Below are 21521 nucleotides of genomic sequence, written 5' to 3' on the forward strand. Positions count from 1 at the left end.
GCAGGGGCCATTGAGACAACTGGAAAATGAATCTATTCCTTTGGCTTTTGACTTTCCTTTCCCCGTTTAATTTACAAGGTAAAAAATTATCTCTGGGAGAAGAGATAAGCAGGTATATTAATCCAGTGTACTAAGGGATATACCTATTAAAATAAATAGTCTCCAAGGCAGTTAGATTCAAATTGCTCACTCGGAAGGGTTTGGGGAAATGGGGTCTGAAGAGAGGGATGGACATGGCGCAGTGTAAAAGCAGAAAAGAAGGGAGGAATAGAGCTGAATATCGAGACCATGAATTTGACACAAGAGTAAAAAAAAAAAAAAAAAATGAAAGAAATGGAGGTGGAACGCTGCAAAAGAAGAGAAAATGGGTACGTTTCCTTCCTGATGAAGGAATGGTGGGGTGTGAAACCATCAAGAATGGGGCTCTGCAGAGGCTTTGTTGCGTAGTGAGGCGGGAGAGTGGAGGAAGACAGGAATGCAGCACGGATGAGTGGGGTCAGGGAGCAGTGTGGTGGGAAGACTTTCAGGAGGATGAGGGGGAGACCCCAATAATGAGGAGGACAGACAGTGACAGCAAGCTCAGCAGGAGAAGCCAGCAGGCCATGGGAAGGATTGGGAAATAACCCCTGACTCCCGTGGGGCTCAGTGAGGCAGGATTCTCACAGTCAGCCGAGCAGACGTCCCCAGCACTTGTTGTACTTGGGCCACAGGAGACTGACTTGGCTGCTGAGGAGAGAGGGTGACAAGCTTAGATGTGTGGAAGAGCTATTTGGAGGCCAACCAAAGGGACAATGGTGTCACAGAGGCCAGGCAGCAGGGGCAGAGCTGTGTGCTCTCGTGCAGCTGCAGATGCAAAGCAAGCCTTGCTGAAGCTTCAAGTGGGGTCTGCAAACCCACCAAGAAGCCACCAAGATTCAGCTGCAAACCTCAGGTCAGCATTTCTTATTGGCAGATTGGCTTCAGTGACTGCATGTGGCTTGTTTGGGCTCTCATTCAAAGACCTCTTTCTTACCCTGGTAACTGTAGAGGGAGTAAGAAGATCCTAACTCTGCATCTGATTTTCACTTCTGACACCTGGCATCAGGGAACCAAGTGTTACTTAAGTGTTAGTTAATTTAGAAACAGATAAATCCTCTCCTGGATTTAGCCCTAATCATACGCAGAAGACACCTGAATGCCAAGTGAGACCACATCTGTGACCCTGCCATTTCCCACAGAGTTGAAACAATGCTGACCTCCTTACCCAGCTCTGCCCAGAAGCGGAGCATCCCTAAATGCACACAGCAGGATTTGCTTGGCCATCATTAGATCTAGTTTTGCCTCAGGGTCAGGGCCCTGGCCTTGTTCTCTTCTTAAAAGGCTCAGTAAGAGAATGAGGATTTCCTATGCGATGAAGGAATAGCTATTTGGCAAAAGGGTCAGTGCAGGAAATTAAAGCCATGTGCAAAAAGCAGCTGGTGATGGTCACTGGCAAAGTTAAAGAAGCGGACTGCAGAAATGTGTGCTGGGATTAAAAAAAAGGTCCTCTGAAGAGAGAAGCTCTGTAGCAGTGTGCACTGGTAGGACAGTCGGCAGGAGAAAAGACCCAAGGTCTGTGTGACGTTCCACAATGTAGTTGTATTCCAATTCTTCTAAGTGTGTGGGTGTAGAGGTGCGGTTCCTGAGTTCATCAGGATTGGAATCATGGGAATAGCGTCCTAAGAAAGATGGATCTCAGAAAAATTATAATTAAAAAAAAAAAAAAAGGAAGAAATTAAAAATCCAAGTGTTCAGCTTGCAAACAGTGAAGAGGAAAGGAGGGGAGGTAACACGTCACCTATTGTGTAACTGAAACAATTTTAAAGGCTTGGGCTTTGTGGAATGATGGGCTGTGAAATGTGGGGAGGGGACCATGCTGTCCCTCCTGGTGAGGGGTGCCAGTCACCTTGGCTGGAGCCTGCCAGAGCAGGTAGAAGGGCTTTAGGTAGCGCAGGAGATACAAAGCCCTAATTGGAAACAAATGGAATCCAGCGTGACAAATGCAAAGAGATTTATACCCTGCTACTGTATCAATGGTGCAAGCCTAGCTAATGAGCAGAAGAGGTTTCATTGCTGAAAGCTGTAATGTAATTAGTGTTTCTGAAATGCAGTGCGATAACTTGCATGCTCAAATACATAGATATAGCCTCTGTAACAGGGACCAAAGCAGCTGTTTCTTTGTTTAAAAAAAAAAAAAAAAGAAAAAAGAAAAAACACAGAAAGAAAGAAACAAGCCTTGTTCTACTCTTAGATAAGATTGCATGTTTAGTTAGTAAGTGGTGCTGCATTCATCTGCTCTGCCAGTGGCAGCAGCAGCATGTGCCCTGGAGCTGAGAGAATTGCAAGCGGAGCCGGTGACTTGCTTTCAGCTGCGTGAGAGGTTAAAGGTGTGAAATACGCTGTGCAAGTTTTGTGTCTGGATTTTCAGAAAGGTGCAGAGAAAAGTCCTGCCAGTGCTGTGTATTGACAGCTGAAATCTAGGCTTTCACGGGAAAACCACCAGAAGCTGAGGAGCACTTGAACCTCCTGGAAGCATGACAAGAACTGGAAGCTGTACGCAAGGATGTTAGAGGCAAGGCACAATATTCTTTCTTTTTTCTCCTTCTATATAAACTCACCAGAGGTGATTAATTGTAAGTACTGAAAGCAAAGGTGATTGTTGAGGGGCAGAGGACTGTGCCACGTTGCGTTACTTGCATTATGCAGTCTGTGCAGGCACAGCAGAGAGGAGAGCAATGGCTGCAGGGCCACTGAGCCAGACTAAGTGATCCAGCTGTCTCTCCTGGCCTCAAGGTCCATGAATCTTAGTGCAATCTTGTTCTGCTCTTGGAGTGGTTTTTTGTTTGTTTGTTTTTGTTTTGTTTTGTTTTCCCCAAAAGGCTGTGATTCCCTTGGAAAAGGATTTGTAATGTCCTCTTAATTGCAAAGGCTGGCAGCATAATGCTGAGCATGGTCTCTACGGTTCAGTTATATGGGACGTCTCTCAGAAAGCAAGCTGCCTCTCTCCAAGGACATAAATCTGTAGAACTGTGGCATCCCAGGAGCTCGGAGCAATAAATAAAGAAAATCAACCCCAGTGCTCTCACAGCTCGCCACCACCCGAGCCGAGCAGATGAACTCTGGCTGGAAGCAGAGCCGCGAAGTCTGCAGTGAGAGACGTCGCTGACTCATCGAGGGCAGCCTGCCGGCCTCGGGGAAACAGCTGGAGACAGAGCCCAAGAGAGGAGCAGGAGGAGGAGGCAGCACCCGGTGTGTGCCACGATTTCCATGCAAGGGTACAAGGATCTCAGCAAAGAGCTTGGTCCCTCAAGCTCCCTTTTCCATCTAGGGGAAAAGCCTCTACTGATGTAGAGGGACTCCTAGAAGTAGGAAGAAGCCTCTTCCCCTTTAGTAAATAAATACTACCCCCTGCTTTCACTTTGCTGCTCCAAAACGCTGCCTCTGGTCTTTAAGCACCACCTCCGCTGCCTGCAATGGCAGCAGGGCTGTTAGCTGCTGTGATTTAGAGACCGGAGGAGGCCACAGAGGCCGCTTCCTTCTGCAGTGCACAGGGCAGCGAGAGCTCAGAAACCTGCAGACAGCTGCCAGACCCAGCGGAGAGGGAAGAGGGAAAAGCCCTTCCCCAGTCCCTAGGAGTTTTTTTCCTGCACACGCTCTGTGCTGTCAGCACCCAGCAGAGGGGGGGGGACACGTCTGGCGCAGTTCTACACGTGGCAACAGGCCCAGGTCTGGGGCTGTATTTGGTGTTGTGCTACTCTAGATAAAAGCTGTTTTAAGAGCAGCCCCCGGGTCACTCAGCATGGTGACCTGCCGTGCACCTGGATGGGTGAAGGGAGCAGAGGTGGTGTTCCTTGCTCATCCAGAGACAGTGCTTCTTGGATGTGTTCAGTCTCTTTTTAGTGTGGGAAAAGGCACTCCTAGTTCTTCTATATCCAGCTCCTCTCATACAGCACTATTTAGGTGCCTTCGGTCTCTGGCTTAGCATGATGAACAAGTCCTAATGGCTGCAATTGAGCCCACACTGCTAAGAAATCTTGTGTGCTCTCTCTTGCAAAGGGCCTGATTTAGCCCAGTGCTTTGGAGTATTCATCAGCTAATGACTCTGTCTTGCTGCTGTTAACTCCTGCTATTATCTTCGAAGCCTAGAAATAGGAAGAAAATACCCTGGTATCTCCTTGATAGCAACAAAATAATTACTTTGTTTTCCCTGAGGACATTCAGCTTGAGGTGTGTGTGCTCTCTCCCTTCCTGCTGGAGTTATTTCATGCAAAGCAATGGTCTTTCCATTTCCATAATTTAAAACCTGTATCAGGCTTAACAACTCCCCGCTCTGTCATTCTGCTGACAGATCAGGGAGTGATGATAACTTTCTCGTGTCAAAGTAACTAATGAGAAGGAAATTATCTGTCTCTCTGTGGAAATGCTGCTGTTCTTAGCTCCTGTGGGATGCTGCTGGTCCCCACTGGCGATGACAGACCCCGATGACAGTGCCATGGGCCATGTGATGGAGGAGCTGTGGGGCGGCCATGGGGCCAGACACTGGTGGATGTTACATACACTCATAAAAATCTTTAACTGCACCTGTGTCATGGGATAGTCCATGGGTTGAGGTGAATTTGACAGTCAGTAGTGTCTCGCCACACGGAGTTAATCCAGCTATGTATTTTTTTGCCTGTGCTCTGATCACTGACAAGCACTAGGACAGTCACAGCAATGTACTATTTGACTATATATAGTGCTATCATAAAAATAGTTGTATTAAAAACAGCATGGGAGCTGCACGTCTCAAGGAAAGGAGCTGGATTTTCACACAAACTGATTCCTCCGGCAGGTTCCTGCCCTTCTCCTGGGTCCCACTTTCATTTCTCAAAACATTTCCCTCCCTTTGGCACTAGCTGACGCTCTGCAGCAGCTTCAGCAGAAACTCGCGACGGTCGAGGCGAGGAAAATCATTTCCGTCCCCCAGCTGTTCTCTCAATGCTTGCCTGACTGGCTGGTTTGCCTCCCCACTCCTAAAACTCACGGAGCCCATATGGTATTTATTCTAACATGTTTGCAGTGCCACTGGGCGGAGTGTGTCCTATTTATTGCACACTTAGTTTCTGAGCACTTTGGAGCACCACTGGAAGTAAATAACTGGCTTTATAAGACGATGCTTGTAACTTGTTGCTCCAGATGAGGATTCTCTGGTTTCTCTAAGATGTACAGAGGGTGATTGTTGGAGGCTGGAGTAGCAGCTGTAATCCCAGTTGCAGATCAAGGGGAATTACACGCTGCCACCACCTCCTCACCTGCACCCTCCCTCTCAGCAGGCACATGGATTTCTTTGCCTTTGGCTCCTTTATTCAGGTCTGGGGCAAAGCCCACACTACCTCCACTGCTGCGAATCTGTCTGCTGACACATAGCACAGACTTCTTTGTGTGTCAGAATTTACCAGCCAGGCACTAATATTGATTTTTAGCTTGTTTGGCATGTAGAGTGAAAATCCAATGCTGCTTTTGTATGAGGAGCCATTTCATACTTTCATAAGAGACATCAGAAAAAAATCCATCAATTACTGGGGTCTCTTCAGGGGAACTAATTATTGTGCTACACATACCTATTCTGAAAACTTAATAATATCTCGAGATGCTGTCAAAAGTTCTTTGGAGGTCTTACAGCCCACTAGGGAATCCTCTGCTGTTCTTTTTTTTTTTTTTTTTTTTTTTTTAATGAATCATCAAATGTTACAAGAAGGAGCTGGACTGAAAACCCTGTATTGACACCAACTCAGGGTGGTTGGGTGGTCTTGTTCCCTTTTGGACAGGGGGAAAGATTTTTGCCTTTTTTTTTTTTTTTTTTTTTTTTTTTTTAATACCTAGATCATGTTAGATTTTGTTAGCTTTACCTTAGGTCAACTGTTTAACCGTGACTGCCCATTGCGATGCTCTCAGGGAACCGGAGATGGATCCTGCTGTCTCTAATGGGAATTGTCCCAACTGGAGCAATGAACAGGCAGCCTTTGTTTTGTTTTGTTTTCTTCTGGCAGAGGGAGGTTATCCTAGCATTGGGCAGAAGGCAAAAGCCAACAGTTGCAGATCTGTCTTAGTTACTCCTTGCATGAATGCAGCAGGATATTAGGGGGGCACCAGGTATTTTTTTTTTTTTTTTTTTTTAATCTTGTTTGACAGTTCAACAAATGCCCAGCAGGACTGAGGACTCCACCCCAGTCCAGAGGCATATTTTTGATGATTGTGATTATCTTGGCTGCAGTGTTATTGGAATATTCCCCCTCTTTCAGAGTTACGCATACCAAGGTCTACTGCATGCTATGGCAAGGTTTTAGGCATGTATTAGGGCCAAAAGAGGGGGGGGGGGTGTCTTTGCATGGCACTGCAGTGTGTCAGGTTCTCCTCCCCTCTTTATGTTTTGCAGTTGCTTTATGCCTTCAAAACCTGGCACCTAACCCTGCATGGGCAGTGTTAGGGCTCAGCATGCTGCCTGAAAATCACCTGAATGTCATTCAGAGAGGTTGTGTGCCAGTCATTATTCCCATCCTGAGCCTGTACTGGAGCAGATAGGCTTGCATCAGGACACAGAGGCTTGCACGAGGCTCAGCTTCCAGGAGGTACAACATCAAGAAAGGCTTTTAAAATGGCAGTTTATGCTGGAGTGCTCCCTTCTGCATAGGAGATGGTTTGGAGGAGGTTTTTTTTTTTTTCATCTCATCAGAAAGAAAGAGGAGTGGTGCAAGCCAGCAGCAGAGAAGGCGTCCCACAGCTCTGTGCAAAAGCCAGAGGTGATGTTATTGTCTGCAAGAAGACAAACCAGAGCTGTGATAGAAATATACCCTGGTCTTTTCCCATTTGCACTTCCAGATGGCTGTTATAAAACACAGAGACATGAAGTATATGCCTGAATCTGTCACAGATGACAAAACCATGCTTGTGGATCACGCTAATCCCATCATGTCTGGCCCTTATGTCCTCTTGGGCGTGTTACTAATCCCTGTGGCTCTCCAAAGAACTAGATTTTCCTTTAGACGTCTGATTTTGCTGAAAGATCTGAGAATGGCTCAAGGGCACAAATTATTCTTTCCATAGCCTATTATAATATACGATCCTTAAATTGCCACCAGATCTGCCTCTTTCAGATAGTGGAAAAAGATAACATTGTGCTCACTCCTAGGCCAAAAGGAGGAATGGGTCCAAACTGTGTCAGCTTTTGGCATCTCAGCAGCATTATGGGTGCAGATGGTATGAACTCTTGGAGAACTGTGAGTGCTGTAGGATTAGCACTCAGTATCACTCACTCAAATTAGTTCCTTACACTGGCCTTCAGAACTGGGGAAGTGTTTATAAGGCTGTAAGTCTGTCATGGTATAAATCAGTGTAGTATATGTGCTGTGGGGTGATGGACCAGCAAAGTCACATAGGGTAGGAGTTGGCTTATTACCTGGTACTGCCACCTACTCACAAAAGTCAATCAGGGACATCTGTGAGGCTTCCTGATTTAAATCAGAAATTTATTCTTATTTGTAATGATAAGAATTATCATCAGTAATATTACCGGTGCTTGCAGCAGTTACTGTGTATTCTTGCACCTCCCTTTGCAAGCAGCAGAGGTGGGAACGTTCCTACTTTGTGAACTGGAAACTGTTTTCACATGACTGCAGGAGATGATGCTTCCAAAAAATCAATAAACATCATAACACTTGCAGTAATATCAAAGTTAGCGACTCTAAATCAGTGGAGGATATAAAACCACTAACACTGGGAGCTATAGAAGACAGGTAATTGATTAAAAAGTATGCTGTATTTTTATAAAAGGGAAAAAAAAAAAAAGGAATGGGGGATATTTCTATAGAACCATTTTGGGGTATCTTTCTGGCTTGCATGCCTTACCTCAGCAGAAATACAGGCACCAGCCAACAGTGCCTGATCCCGCTTTCCCTAACAAAATTGCAATCTGCTGGCGGCTGCAGCAGGAACAGGACTAGTCTTAGTTACATTAAATGACACCAATTTACCAGGCAACTTTCCATTTGAGCCACACTGTGGATCTGATTGCAAATGAATCCTATTCAGGCATACTAACAGCCAGGCATTCGCGATCACTGCTGCCGGATTCAGGCTAAATCTTTGCTCTCTTGACAGAAGACTTGTACAGCAAGGTGTGCAGGCATCAACACACCGTTCGGGCACAGGTCTGCTAAGAATCCCCTATTGCTACTAAGATATATCTGCCACACTTGCTTAAAAAAAAAAAAAAAAAAAAAAAGGACTCATTTAATAATGAAATGGTGATTGCATCATGCTTTTTATTGTAACAAATGAGTACTCTCTGTAAAACAAATTGTTGTGCAAAGTTGCTTGTTCTAGCCAACATTTTGGCATGTTTTGTTTCTATATGAGCAGCTTCAAAATATTAATCACTTAAACTGTTTTGAGAGTTGGATTTTAGTGCATTTTAATTGATGGCTTGTCATGGATGTTAAACACTAAGTCCAAGTTTCAACTTGAGGGGATTGGCAGCTATATTGCACCATCACTTCTGACTCTGGGTGGCTGCAAAGATTGACAGCTGAGATTGCACATATAATATTCTGTACATATTTTCCAGAAGCAATTAAGGAAATGGCTGCAGGGGAATGAAGGAGATATTCCTTCTTTCCTAGCCAGATCACATCCCTGATCTGATGTACCATGCAGGCCTTAAACACTTGTGCTAGCCCAAGGGCAGGAGCAGTGTACAGGCTGTGGCATGTGCCCAGGGTGGGATTTTGAAGGAAAAGGAGCCTCCTGAAGCGAGGCTTCATTTGCCTTCTTTGCCATTCTTTGGTTGTGCTGAGCATTACCTGACCTTTATCCTTGGCTGGGTCATCACAGTGACTTCACAGACACAACCCATAGGGACTGAGGAAAGCACTATTTAATTGTGCTCTATTTATCAGTGGTAAAGCACACCCAATACTACAGTAAAGTGTGCATGTGACAAACCCTTTTCTTACGTGTGGATTCATTTGTAACAGGCTTCATGGGTTCGAAAGGTTTTGCATTGTCATTCATTGTAATTACTGATTCCTAAACAATGACTTAGATTAAAACAAAATCAAAGCTTCTGTTGTTCCCACATCTGCCTCTAGAGGTTTCAAGATGTGCCCTATGGTTTTCAAGAGTTTTTTGTTGGTGACCAAGCAGGACCTTCTATGAGCAAGAGAAGCTACAGCTGGAAATGCAGAGTTCCTAGTTCAGCATTAAATGATAACAATTACATGGGTTGATTTGAAATTGTTTTCTCAAATCAATGTTGGAGAGCCAACAACCATTTGCCCATCCTCTGGGCCAGTGATTGACCTGGAAAATGATATATCTTTGTCATCCTGGGATCAGATGTGTTTGCACTGACTGTATTTTGAACTAGTTGTGAAAGCTGAACAATACCAGCTCGAGAAGCTATTGATAGCATATTACCATTTCAAAAGAGAAAGATTTCTTGGGTCTCTTGAATGTGCATTAATATTAAATCCTCTGGAAAATTTCAAAATGTGAGTTTGCCATGAGTCCCCTGTAACAGAATATCTCCCGTAAAACAGAATGAGAGGGGAGAGCATAGCTCAGCAAAGTTGGCAATTTAAATATCCCCAGAGAAAAAGATAAAACCAATGAAATTATTTTTGTATATGTGCTGGATTTGGGGGAGGGAGGCGCGTTTGTTTTGTTAAGCAAATGACCAAAGGCACTTCTGCAGAGCAGAAGAGGGATTTTAACAGGTAGTAAAATTGTGCATCTAACTTGAGATCAGTGACCCAGCAGAAACAGTTGGAAATTCCTGTTTTTAAAAGAAGTCCCGGTCCTGTCTTCAGTACAGCTGAACTTGGGCAGTCAACCCTGCAGCTTTAGCGTGTATGGATGTATGTTGTAAGGAAGGAAAGAGCATGGACTTATCTACACAGACTTGGAACATTTGGGGCAAATGTTCCAAATTAAGAAGGAAAACATTCCATGATTTACGTCAAAACTATAAAAATAAGCACTTTGCACAGCTCATGCCCTGACTGAAGTCAGAATCCCTCATCCAAAACATGCAGAAATGACTTTTAATTACTCCAGCTCATGACAAATGAAACTCTCTTTGGTGTTCCACGGTTAAAATATCTGTCCTATCTTGATTTTTCCTGTAACCATTCCCAGATGTAAGAGGTACTGTATAAACATCCAGAAAATGCAGTGATACCCATGGCAGAGGACACAGGAAAGGGGGAAGGGAGAAAGCAAAAGGTCTTATTTGTAGCTTTTACTATATTAATATTGTACGATGAGCCTCCCACAAAGCCGCAAGTAAGCCTGTGGCCCCAGTGGACTAAGCCTTGCCTTAAAAATATGTGCACAAAAAAGGCAAGCAAGAAAAAGGCTCGTTTTCTGTGAGACTGGAAGCCTCTCTATCCACCCTTGGCAAACTGCGCCAAGGTGATGGCTAGAGCAGAAAGTTAAAAATGGCCTCGAGTTGCAATGATTCTCAAGGTGCCTCAGCTGTGAGAAGAGCTTATGTGCTTAAACAACAGCATTTTCTCTTCCCATATTCCAGGCAGATGTACAAGGACAGCTACACCAATTTAACGGGCTGTAGCAGTACAGTCCTCTACAAGCAAGATTGTATCACCCTCTTGACAGGCAGAAAGTGTGTAGGCTGGAAGCTGCAGTAGTCTGTAGGGTTTGGGTGAAGTCCTTTCCTTCTGCATTCTCTAAAAATGACCCCTAGAACAGGACACTTCTCCCATGAGGTAAAATAACACCTCACCTGAGGTTCCCTGCAGGAATTATGCCCAGAGCTGTCCTGTGAGGAGTGCAGAGGCTGCGTGCTCATTAGCAAAACTGTAGGTTGCTGGAGAGAGCAAAGAAAGGAAGTTTGGGAAGCAAGAAATTAGGGTTTACTAGCTGATACGTATGAGGTTTGAATAACTAAACTTTGAGAACATAACTGACACTTTTGGGCACCATAAAATACTGAAGGCACTTTGACCTGCTGACTGTGCCATCAACTGGCACCGGCATTAAAACCTGCTAGTAATTCATTAGATGTGAAACGATGATGCTTTTGCAAAGGCACCACTTCAGTGCAGCAGAAGGTATCATCATGACCTCCCCAGCAGTACCACAAAGGCTCAAAAGACAGATGTTAGGCACCGAGCTTCATTCTTTATCAAACCTGCTCTAATAGCACAATCACAAAAGGCACATATTCTAGGAAGCAACAAAACGTCCAGCACTTCTACAGGCAGCTCCTCAGACGACCCAATGCAGGAGACAGAGTGAGCCAATCAATCCTAATGCCTCACAGGTGGGACAGGGTGGAGAGACCGACCCTCATCAGCTCCTGAAGGGTGTAAGAAAGCTTCAAAAACAATGCCTGGTTGCTAGCATAAGGATACGTCAGAGGGGTTTGTAGAAGCCATTATTTGCTATCTATGGCATCACGAATGTTCCTGGACATACCCCTTGGATACCAGAATCCTCGTGCCTGTGGAGCTATCCAGACGTGCATTTTTGTCTGCTTGTGAGCAAGTAAGTGAGAGGGTAAATTAATGATTTTATATTTTTGTTTCAAAATGAAATAATCTTTCAATGGCATGTGGATTTGCCAAGCCAAGTTGCAATGTTACTTCCCACAGTTCAATCCTTGCTACCTGATCTCCTGTGGAAGTGTTTGATAGCATCATTGGTTTGTAAGTGAAAGAAATAAAATAACTACATCAATCTGTAGAGTACTTGAAGCACCTCTAAGCTGCCAGTGAGGTTGCCTCCTGCCAGCAGCACTTGGGTGCTGCTCCTTAGGTTGAAAACTTTCCCGTTTGAGGTAAGAGCCCTTTCACAAGAAGTGTCAGGTGCGGAAAGAAGGCATTCCCTTGACAGAAGAGCGATGCTGATTGAGCCTCCCTTAACTAACAGAGTACAGCACCAATTTGTGGTATTTTGCCTAAGACAAAAAGCACTTCAGCTGTGGGAATAATTTGCAATAATGAGGGATGAAATTTAACTTTTCAGGATACCTCTTATGAAGCAAAAATGCAACAAAGTCACAGTGAATGTCTAGAGTACTTGACAGGAATTTCCTCCGGGTAGTGCTCCACAATGAGCACCTGACTAGCAAGCCGTTTGTGTCTTCCTTACCAACTATCACTGTTGAGTAAATGCCACCAGAAGCTGGAAAGGAGTGTGACCAGAGCTCCTCCATCAGCACTTCTGCTGCTTCTCTTTCCAAAGGTGGGAGAGAAAGGTCAAAAAGAGTGGAGTGCGTATACTTATCTGTTGAGATTGCTAACACAAATGAGCAGGATTGTTTGTGTTAAGCTAAAAGATGTTGTTGCTACGCAGTGCTGTGTGTGGCTGGGGTAGGTTGAGGAGGAAAGAAAATACCTGAAGTTTTGGTTTTATTGGTTCTGAGAATATCCACTTCCAGCATGTTGCTGGATTATTCAGACAGATCTCTGTCACCCAAAGGTGAACAGGGCAAGGAATTCTTCAGGCAGCCCACTCTTCCATGCAATTGCAGGCTCCCAGAGCAGCAAAGCGGTGCGAGTATATGGCTTGAGTCCCAGCAGAGCTGCCTTGCTACAGTCACACTCTGGGCTGAGCGCATGGCTCTGTTTGCTCTTCCAGAGATGTCTCAAGACATTATCATACTCCTTTGAGTGGTGGTGTGTTTTTTGTATGAGATAAACCTTGGTTTACATAGGATGTGACACCACTGTTAAATTGAGAAATGACAGGGAGGAACCTTTCTCAAGGTGCTGGCAAGGAAATTGTTGGCCTGATCAGACTGTGTGTGTCTGCGTACTAGTACCTGGCACTGTTGGCACTTGGATTAGGAAATGACAGCAGTGTTTTCCATAAACTGCGTTACTTCATGTGAATGCAATCAGAGTTGAACTTGCACTCTGAGCATAGTGATTCCTGGGATAAGTTGTTTGCTTTTCCAAGCAAGGTATTTCAGAAAAGGGCTGTTCATTCCTTAAGTTGGTTTGGCTCAAAGAAAAAGACTTCTCTTGGGGAAGAGAGCTGCTATGAAGTTAAACAGGGGACAGACTAACCAGACCTTAGTAGGAGAAGAAACAGTGTTCTTCAGGTGAATGATAACTTGTTGTGGCCAAAGAAAAAGCCCTAGAAAGAATACACCACATATCTTCTCACTGGCTTTTAGTCATATTCCTCTGTGAAAGCTGGCATATTGCAGGACAGATGATTTTCCTGGATTTTTTTACGGTACTTTACACTTCCCAGGAGTTGTTTCTATATGACTGTAATAGAGCTGTCAAAATAACAGCTTGCAGTAGGAGATGTGATCACACCTCTCCACTCCATGCTGCCCCCACCTCCTGTGGCACCTGCTCCTAATGAAAGGCTTGAGGATGGGGCCACATGAAGGTGACACTGCCTGCGAGTGCAGGATGCGTCTCTGTGATCGCTTGGCTGACCTTCCTGGCAGAGCGGAGCCTCAGGTTCCTGCATGCTTCTTTGCTGAAGGCTTACAAGCCTGGTCCCCACTACAGTCCTGCTATTGGAGCCTGACTCAGCCCATACACCATGCACTAGCTCATGCACTCTGCCTACTATTTTAGTGACTTTTCTCCTTTGCTCCATGACCTCTAGAAGGTCTTTTGCAGCCACTGGCTTTGCCCTTTTTATGCACTGCCCTCCCAGCCTAGTGTTTTTGCTTTTGCTGAAGTGCCTGTTATGTGTGAAACACATGGGGCACAGTCCCAGCAGCAGCTGGCTGACAGCACTGTGTTTTAAAAAGTCAAGGCTTTTCCATTGCAACTTGACAGGGCAAGGAGGGCAGAGATGGGACAAGGACCAGTCCACATCCACTGAGAAATGACTCTTGAGTAGGCCCCTGAGTGCACCTCCAGAAAGTACTGCCGTAGGTCTACCTGGCAGGGCAGGGGGGCATTTCCCTGTGGGGAAAGAGTAATTTGAATTTGATTTAATAAAATTTAAAAAATAATTAAATATTTATATTTATTAAAATATTAATTTTATAAAATTAATAAAATTACAAAGTGTCACACCTAAGTCACCCATCAGCTCTGGTGAGCCTGGAAATTATCATGTAAAGCTGAGTGGGTAGAAACAACCAGGGCAAAATATTTGTGATGGGACTACAGTCACCATCCATCAATGTCTATTAGCGTTTGCTTGGAGACATCAGCCTTTTTCTTTTATTAGATATCTCAGGTAACCTACAGGTTCATGCCTGCAAGGTCAACATTTCCTATGCATGAGAGCTGCACCTCTTGAAGACTAAAGCTGTAGGCTGTGCAGGTCCAATACACCCGCTCAATCAGATGTTTAAGTATCTCTGCAGGAATGATCACTGTCACTTAATTTGCTGATTAGTGTTGTCATATCTATTTGTAGAATACAGTATAATTTATGGTGAGATCCCTGGAGGATCTTCAGCAAATGCTATAAGTAATTGAATCTGCTGATTTCTGAAGGTCGGATGAAAACTGAGCATTATTGTAACACAGATTACGTGGTGATGGCACCAGGTAGCTTTACATTTCAAATTCACATCTGTTCTTTGTTGCTGTAGACCAACCTTGTGGACAATGAGTGAATAATAAGGCCCAACTTCCACTTAGCAGAAATCCGAGGCAAATTTTCAACGCTGTCAGTAAAAGCAAAGCAGTTCTTGAATAAAAGTGAAGGGAACTTGCATTACTGAGCCATAGGGGGAGCAGAAGACTCAGAGGCAATTTAGGGAAACATCAGGAAGTGGTTTGGGTTATCTTATGGAGGCAGTGGCTCACTGACGAACTCTAAGGCTGAGTGCTGCTACCCTCAGTCATAGCTGTGTGATGCCTCAATGCAGCACGGCTGCTTCCTGCTCCTGTTTCAGCAACCAAGCGGATTTCCCTTACCAGTAAGACTAATTTTTTCTGGGTGTCAAGCTGTAAAAACTAAGGTTTTCTAGTTTTGCTTGTATTGCATTTGGAGTTTTTCTATGGAAGTGGGAGAACAAACAGAATGAAGGTGGTCCAGCAAGGGGCAAGGATGGCTGATCTAAGGGCACTGGGTTACAGCATCTTGCTGAAGAAATAGTTTTCCAAAAGAGCAAAGCTCATGGAGGATACTAGTAAAAAGCGTAAACTAGGCTGCTGGATTGTCTACACCAAACAGTCTGCTCACTGATAATAAGTGGATATTTCTTCGTGGGGAATAAAACTTTTGTCAGACTATGCCGGCCTCTTTAGAAACCCTCACAACTTTCTGGTTTAATGTTAGTCTCATCTGCTTCCCACAAAGGAACTTCTCATAACAAAGTCAAAGATATTAAAAAAAAAAAAAAATGGAAAAAAAGAAAGCTTGGCATGAGATGAATAGGCAAGACAAGGAGTGGGTGGAAGCACTGACTAAATTCTGGAGAAAATATCTATCACTAGAAGGCTGCTGCTAGCCCCTGCACCCTGTATGGTGCCTATTAGCAATTCATAGGGAATGCATTGCTGACTTCTAGAAGTGATTCCTGCCTATTGGTGCTTTGCAGAGAGAAAACTGTGCCGAGCCGATAGACTTTTGTGGCCGAAGTGCCTATTAAAAAGAATAAATGCATATTCACTCCTGAAAGCCTCTCCCCAGAATTAATCAAGTGGGTTATTCTGTGCTTTTTTTTTTTTTTTTTTGCTGCAGAGGTACTTGTGTGCTGCAAGTTTTCTCTTCAGCTGCTCTGTAAATCATCAACCTGGGGCACTGCAAGCTACACAATGACTCCACAACTTGCCAGGACAATAAAGCAGGGCTTTAAGGCCCTACAGCCCACAAAGACTTGAGCATACACCTTACTTTGTGTAGCCTAGTGACAGCAGCACGGATGTGCCCGATGCTGAGTGCGTGCTACAGTGCTGTGATGGAGCAGGGCCTAAATACACACAGACATCTCAAACAGAGGCAGCTGTCAGCAAGGCTTCCTCTCCTCGGGAGGACGCTTTACTTGCAGCTACTGTGAGGGAGCCGCTGCCTATAAATCCCACACTTTGTTGTTTTGCCAGCAACCAGGAAGGGAGCAGTAAAAACCTGCCAGGTCGGTTAGAAACCAGCTGAGTGACAAGGCTGCGGAAGAGCCACCTGAAAATAAACAGGCAAACAATAAAAAGCACAAATAGACTCCCAGGGTGAAGTTGGGAGGGAGCCTGACTCCAGCTGTGTGCCACAGCACCCTCCTGCTTTCCCATGCTGGGGATGGATATTTGTGCAGAAAATGGGGCACTAGCGCAGAGGGCAATAACATGCCTGTATCCTCTTCCCCAATCTGTATCTGGCATGCAGCTGGCATGCCCATCCTTGCTTCCAGGATGTGGGCTACAGCCCCTGTGCTGCTGCTGGGGTTGGCCTTATTTTGTGAACATCATAAGCCCCAAGTTATTCTGCGGTTCAGGCAGGAGACTTTACTGCAGCTCTTGCAATGGTGGGATGTATGAATACCCTGGGAGTCTGCTGTGTCTTGCAGCACCTCTGTGATGGGCAGAGTAGGGACCCCACGGTGCAAACAGCACAAATAGGTTATCTTTCCCCAGCGCCATTCATTTTAGGGTGATGGTGGGTTCAGTCTAGCAGGAGGAAGCTGTCTGCTACAACAGCCCTTGTACCAAGCGTGGATCTGTCACATTATTTCAGTGTTCTCTGGGGAGAAAGTGAGGGCATGCAAAAACTGATAAATAACTGCTCCCAGTTCTGGGTCTCTTATATAAGATGCTGATTATAGAAACTGAGGTGTACAGGAGTGGGACAGAATGCAAAGATCAGTTTTTAAAGGAAAGTAGGTCTGGGTTTTTAGGGGGGAAATGGAAATTACCAGCCTTCCTTGAGGCTTAATACATTAAAAGAAAAGGGTGTTCCGTTGTACCAGCAAGTCCATCTTTGCCACAGAACAAAGTGCAAGAATTCTGCATTGGGAAAGTACTGCTTGAGAAGGAATTTTACGTAGAACTTTTCTTCAGAGATGAGATGATGTATTGTACAGTCAGCTGAGCACAGTACCAGGAATAAATGACTAGCATAAATGGTTTCCAAAGGGAGCTAAACTAGTGTTATCCAAAAGTATCCAACTACTCATGTTGCTTCCCAAGTACAAATGATGTTTGAATCATCACAGCTGAGTAAAAAGCAATTTCATTGCCATCCTGGCATTAATGTCAGTTAGATTTTTTTTAATATATTTTTATTTTTCCTTCCTTTTATCCCCAGGATTAACACTAAGCAGGAAGAAGCTGCTTACAAACTAGGTTTAGGCATCTCCAAATTGCATATCAGAGAACAGCTAGGTTTGGACAGCATTAAGATAGCTGCTATTTTAGTTTACACATAACTGCTTACAGAAAAATAAGGAAGGGTTTTGTACTGTAACACACTCAGTACAAAGAACAAAATGCTACACACAGTTATTCGCTGCATCCTTCTCTTGCAAATACAAACCATAACTTGCCAGCTCCCTACACTGCGATTTATTTTGTTATAGCCAAGTTATAAAAGCTGAGGGAATGGAAGCGATCTAATTCATAATGCCAGTGCGCAAGCACCCTGTGCCTTCAGCATAATTGTAGCAGTAATGTGTGCATGTATAGATAGATGGTGGTGAGTACCTGTAAGTTGCTCTTCCGTGTGTGCTATTAATGAACCAATCAGTCTCATGAACTAAAGGCAGACATGCAACTCAGAAGTCTGTTACCATAACACTTCCTCAGTTCAGAAACCCTGTTGGATTTCTGACTACTATTGGAAACAGCCTTTAACTTCTTTCATAAGTATAATCTTGATGCTTAAGTTGTAGAAAGTCTCCTTTGAAAAAAATCATTGCACTGCACTACGGTAAGATGCTGGGTTGAAGGTTGGGACTGGTTATGGGAAGATAATTAGCAGGTTTCCAACGTACTGGCTGATAGGTAGGGTGTCTGGATGCCATCAGTATTTATTGCTGCGTACTTTTGTATCACTCGTTTCTATTACGCATTTGGAGTGTACTTTACAGGCAAATTCATACAAGGACATAATTCCTGCCCTGAGAAACCACTTCTGTGATTTTGGTGCATCCTTTCCTTTGGGCAAGGCCCACACTTTTTGTAATTAGCAAGAGATTAAGTTGTAGTTCTTCTGTATTAGCCTTGCTCAGCTGAAGTTTCCACCACAGTGGGACTCCTTGCATACCTATTTTAGTGCGAGAATTTGTCAGCAGGTCAGCACCCACTGGGATGCTGAAAAATAAGATCTATTCAGTCCAGACACATTCCTTTAGATCACTTCAAGGACCATCCTGAAGAACATTGCCAATTAGTGAGCCTCTGACCTCTGTACTCCTGCAGAAGATCTGCTAGATTGTACTAGCTATGCAATGTGTACCAAACCACAGGCATTTGACAGGTGCTAAGGGGTGTCTGTGCTCTTTGGGGCACCATATAAAGAATGAGAGATGAACATGTCTGTGTTGCAGTGTTTTCATGAGGCAGGACTGATAAATGAGAAGCGAAAGTGTATTAGGGGAAGGCGTAAAGCTGTACTGACATAGTATTGAACCTATAGTCCATAAGAACTCTGTCCTCCTATGATTTTTCCATGTGATCTTCCAAACAGTGTATTTTCAGGACAACAACCTCATCTCCTCCAGTCTGGAGATCTGGTCCCAAAGGTGCTTGTGACTGCAGGAATAGGACAGCTCTGACCTGCCCACATGGTGAAATAAAGCAGAATCTGCCCCCGAATAACTGCGATCTCCTGCAAGTGGGGCAGTCGTGTCTTGCAGCAGCAGTGAACTGACACCTCGCCCAGAGACTTGTAACTTTTTCTTTCTCTCCTGCAAGACTGCAAAGGGAGGATCCAAGGCAGCAAATCCTGCTATTTTGACTTTCTTCATGTGACAGGTTATGTGACAATCCTGTGGGGAAAGTGGTGTGTCCGTGGGAGTTTATATGGGTTTCTGTGTACTTAGCAATCTCTTGTGCCCTTGTTTGTTCACTCTGCCAAGTACGTGAATGGAGACTATTGTCCTGTAGGTAGCAACATGCAGTAGTGATCATGTATCCCTTGGGTATAAAGGAACGTTTGTGCAGTAGCAGTTGAACCACAAAGATGGTAGAAGTAAGTGCCCTATCTAGATCTTAAATGGCAAAAGGAGTATATTTTATTGAATAAAGCAAGGTTTTGTTAGGTAGGCCACCTTATTCCTGTAGGGAAACCTTAGGAAAGATTTATGTTAAATGTTCCCTGATAATGATACTTTTTAGAGTACAGAACACTGTGCTACCTAAAGCTGAGCCCATTCCTTCAGTTCAAAAACACTGATGCAAGGAGAAGATATCCTCTACTCTTTACTCTATGGTAGCTCCTATTTCTTTCCTCTTTCTGCTGTATCTTAATGCTGAGTTATAACTCAACTTTATCTACACAACTACCAGTTTATACTACAACTACTCAATATCTACAGTGAAAAGAATTAGCAGAACAAGCTTGCTTTGTTCATCAGCTACATACAGTGCAATTAGGAGAATGAGCACTAATGCTATAATATAAAGACCTGTTTTTTCAGAGATGGTGAGGGCAACTAATGCAAGGTATTGATTTCATTAGAGACTCTGGATCCTCAGTGTACATGATTTAAAAAAAAAAAAAGCCACAGATTCATCAGAGCAGCATTCTTCCTCAATATCTGCTTCAAAAATATCAGCTTAATGGTTTTTAGAGAAACTAAATGATATATAGGTAAAGCTTTCCAAACTGACTGTTTTTTTTTCTTTGTCAAAACAGGAAGATATGCCTAGCTGATCTAGAATGTCAGCAGGTTTTATCACTTGTGAAGCCTTACCCAATGGTTTAATTCATCCTTCAGAAAATATACCATAACCTCAGTACCACAGAGGCACCGCTTCAACGGAAGTGTCACAAATGATTTCACCAATATATATTTTTTAAATCACTAGAAAGAGTGATATTTCTGGTTTGTTTTCCTGAGTGTCTATAGCGCTGATTTGCTTAAAATTAAATTTGCAGCTGCCTTGAGCTGTATCTCCTTCAAATGTACGATTAAATACAGTTCTGCCTCTCTAGCTATTCCAAATAGAAATGCAACCATTTAGTGACATCTTTTTTTGGTCTGGTTTGCAATACTTGAGATTTGCCTCTGGTTTCAGAGGGGTGGCGAGCTGCTCTGCTCTCATTGCTGGGATGCTAAGTCTGAAGTCTAATTATGCCATTTTCATATTTCCTGGTTGTTCACTGCTTTGCTGATGATAAATTTAGCAAAAATCTCCAGCTGTGCTGAGACTGTGGAAGCAGTTGAAGCTTGGGGTTAGAGCTTGAATAGAGCATAGCCTCTTATTTTCTAGTCTGTCTGACTCTGATAGCTACTCAAATTATCTGTACGCTTTCTACCATAGCCTTCTTCAGTTTGAGTAGATTAATTTTCAATGGATAATTTTGAGTTGGTAACTTTGATCAATAGATTTTCTTTTTTGTGAAAACATCTTTGTTATTTCCAAAAAGTTTTTACTTCAGCACTGGTCAAACTGTGTACGTTTCCTAGGAAAGATCTGCAGTTGCTACAATCAGAAAGGCAAAGACAAAGGTGACACAATGGGATTTTGTTTACTAAGTGTGTAGGACATGTTCAGGAATGACTCATAGTCAAGCTTAAAATGCAAATTCTTGTTAGTCTTCTTTGAATTATTTGAAAGAAAGACTTGTACAAATAATGTTTTGTTTTAAACCAGTTATCTTGAAAGTCAACCACAGTTGTATACTTTGGACCTCTGCACCTTCAGAAGTCAAAACCTCAGTTCCTATACATATTTTTAATAGCAATAGCATGCTTCTCTCCTCAGAGGAGGAGGGCTTCTTTCTAAACCCACTCTTTTTGGTGCAGCACACAATTTTTACTTGGTTCCTGGATTGGCAGGACAGCACAGGAAAGAGCGTTAAGGGAGAGCACTGTTCCTCTCTGCTGTGAACTCAGCACTGCATGGGCAAATACATGTTAAACTGAATTTTAATCTGCTGGCAATTAAACTCTTATGTAACTCTGCCTGAGGAGTAGACAAGCCTGCACACAACTGCTGAGATGTGATCTGAGCTTGTAGGTGAGGACTTCTGAGAAAGCAGAGAACTTGTAGAGTATGCTTTCTGCTGATTGCCAGAAATACATACGCATAAAGTATTCTATGTAGACTGAAGCTCCTTCTCCACTACCTGCAAGTATATGTACTACCATTCTTACTGGGATCAGCACTAGATGGAGAATGTGTATCTGCTTTGATATAGAAAAGAATATCTAAAGTACTACAGCTGCACCTAAGGTCCCAGAAAAGTGAGAGGAAGAGGAAAGAATGTACCAGCCCCAAAACGTGCTTTGCAAAAGCCTGTGTACAGCAAACATGTCAAATGTTTGTACCACAACCTGGTAGCTCTTCTGTCAACTCTTGTGTGCCATCACAAGGTGATCAGTTTGAAATAATACTATGAGGGATACAGATCTTTTA

The 21521-nt window shown here is 43.8% G+C and overlaps 1 protein-coding gene and 2 long non-coding RNA genes across 6 annotated transcripts in view; 2 read left to right on the forward strand and 1 right to left on the reverse strand.

Annotated features, from left to right (window-relative positions):
• LOC113843373 (uncharacterized) overlaps positions 1-21521 on the reverse strand; it is a 68187-nt gene that overhangs the window by 27290 nt on the left and 19376 nt on the right. The window lies entirely within an intron of this gene.
• LOC119716458 (uncharacterized) lies at positions 1010-3748 on the forward strand. The gene is made up of 3 exons (XR_011807955.1): positions 1010-1590; positions 2447-2590; positions 2898-3748. It is a non-coding gene; the product is annotated as an uncharacterized lncRNA (long non-coding RNA).
• The window catches only part of PLCB4 (phospholipase C beta 4), a 231450-nt gene continuing 221470 nt past the window's right edge, over positions 11542-21521 (forward strand). The window contains exon 1 of one of the 2 annotated variants that reach the window (XM_072035240.1): positions 11542-11562. The gene's annotated coding sequence lies outside the window, so the exon portion shown is untranslated. The remainder of the gene's footprint in view (positions 11563-21521) is intronic. The other variant, XM_072035243.1, reaches the window with a different exon arrangement.

The sequence above is a fragment of the Anas platyrhynchos genome, chromosome 3, assembly GCF_047663525.1.
Source record: "Anas platyrhynchos isolate ZD024472 breed Pekin duck chromosome 3, IASCAAS_PekinDuck_T2T, whole genome shotgun sequence".
In the NCBI taxonomy this organism is placed as follows: domain Eukaryota; kingdom Metazoa; phylum Chordata; class Aves; order Anseriformes; family Anatidae; genus Anas; species Anas platyrhynchos.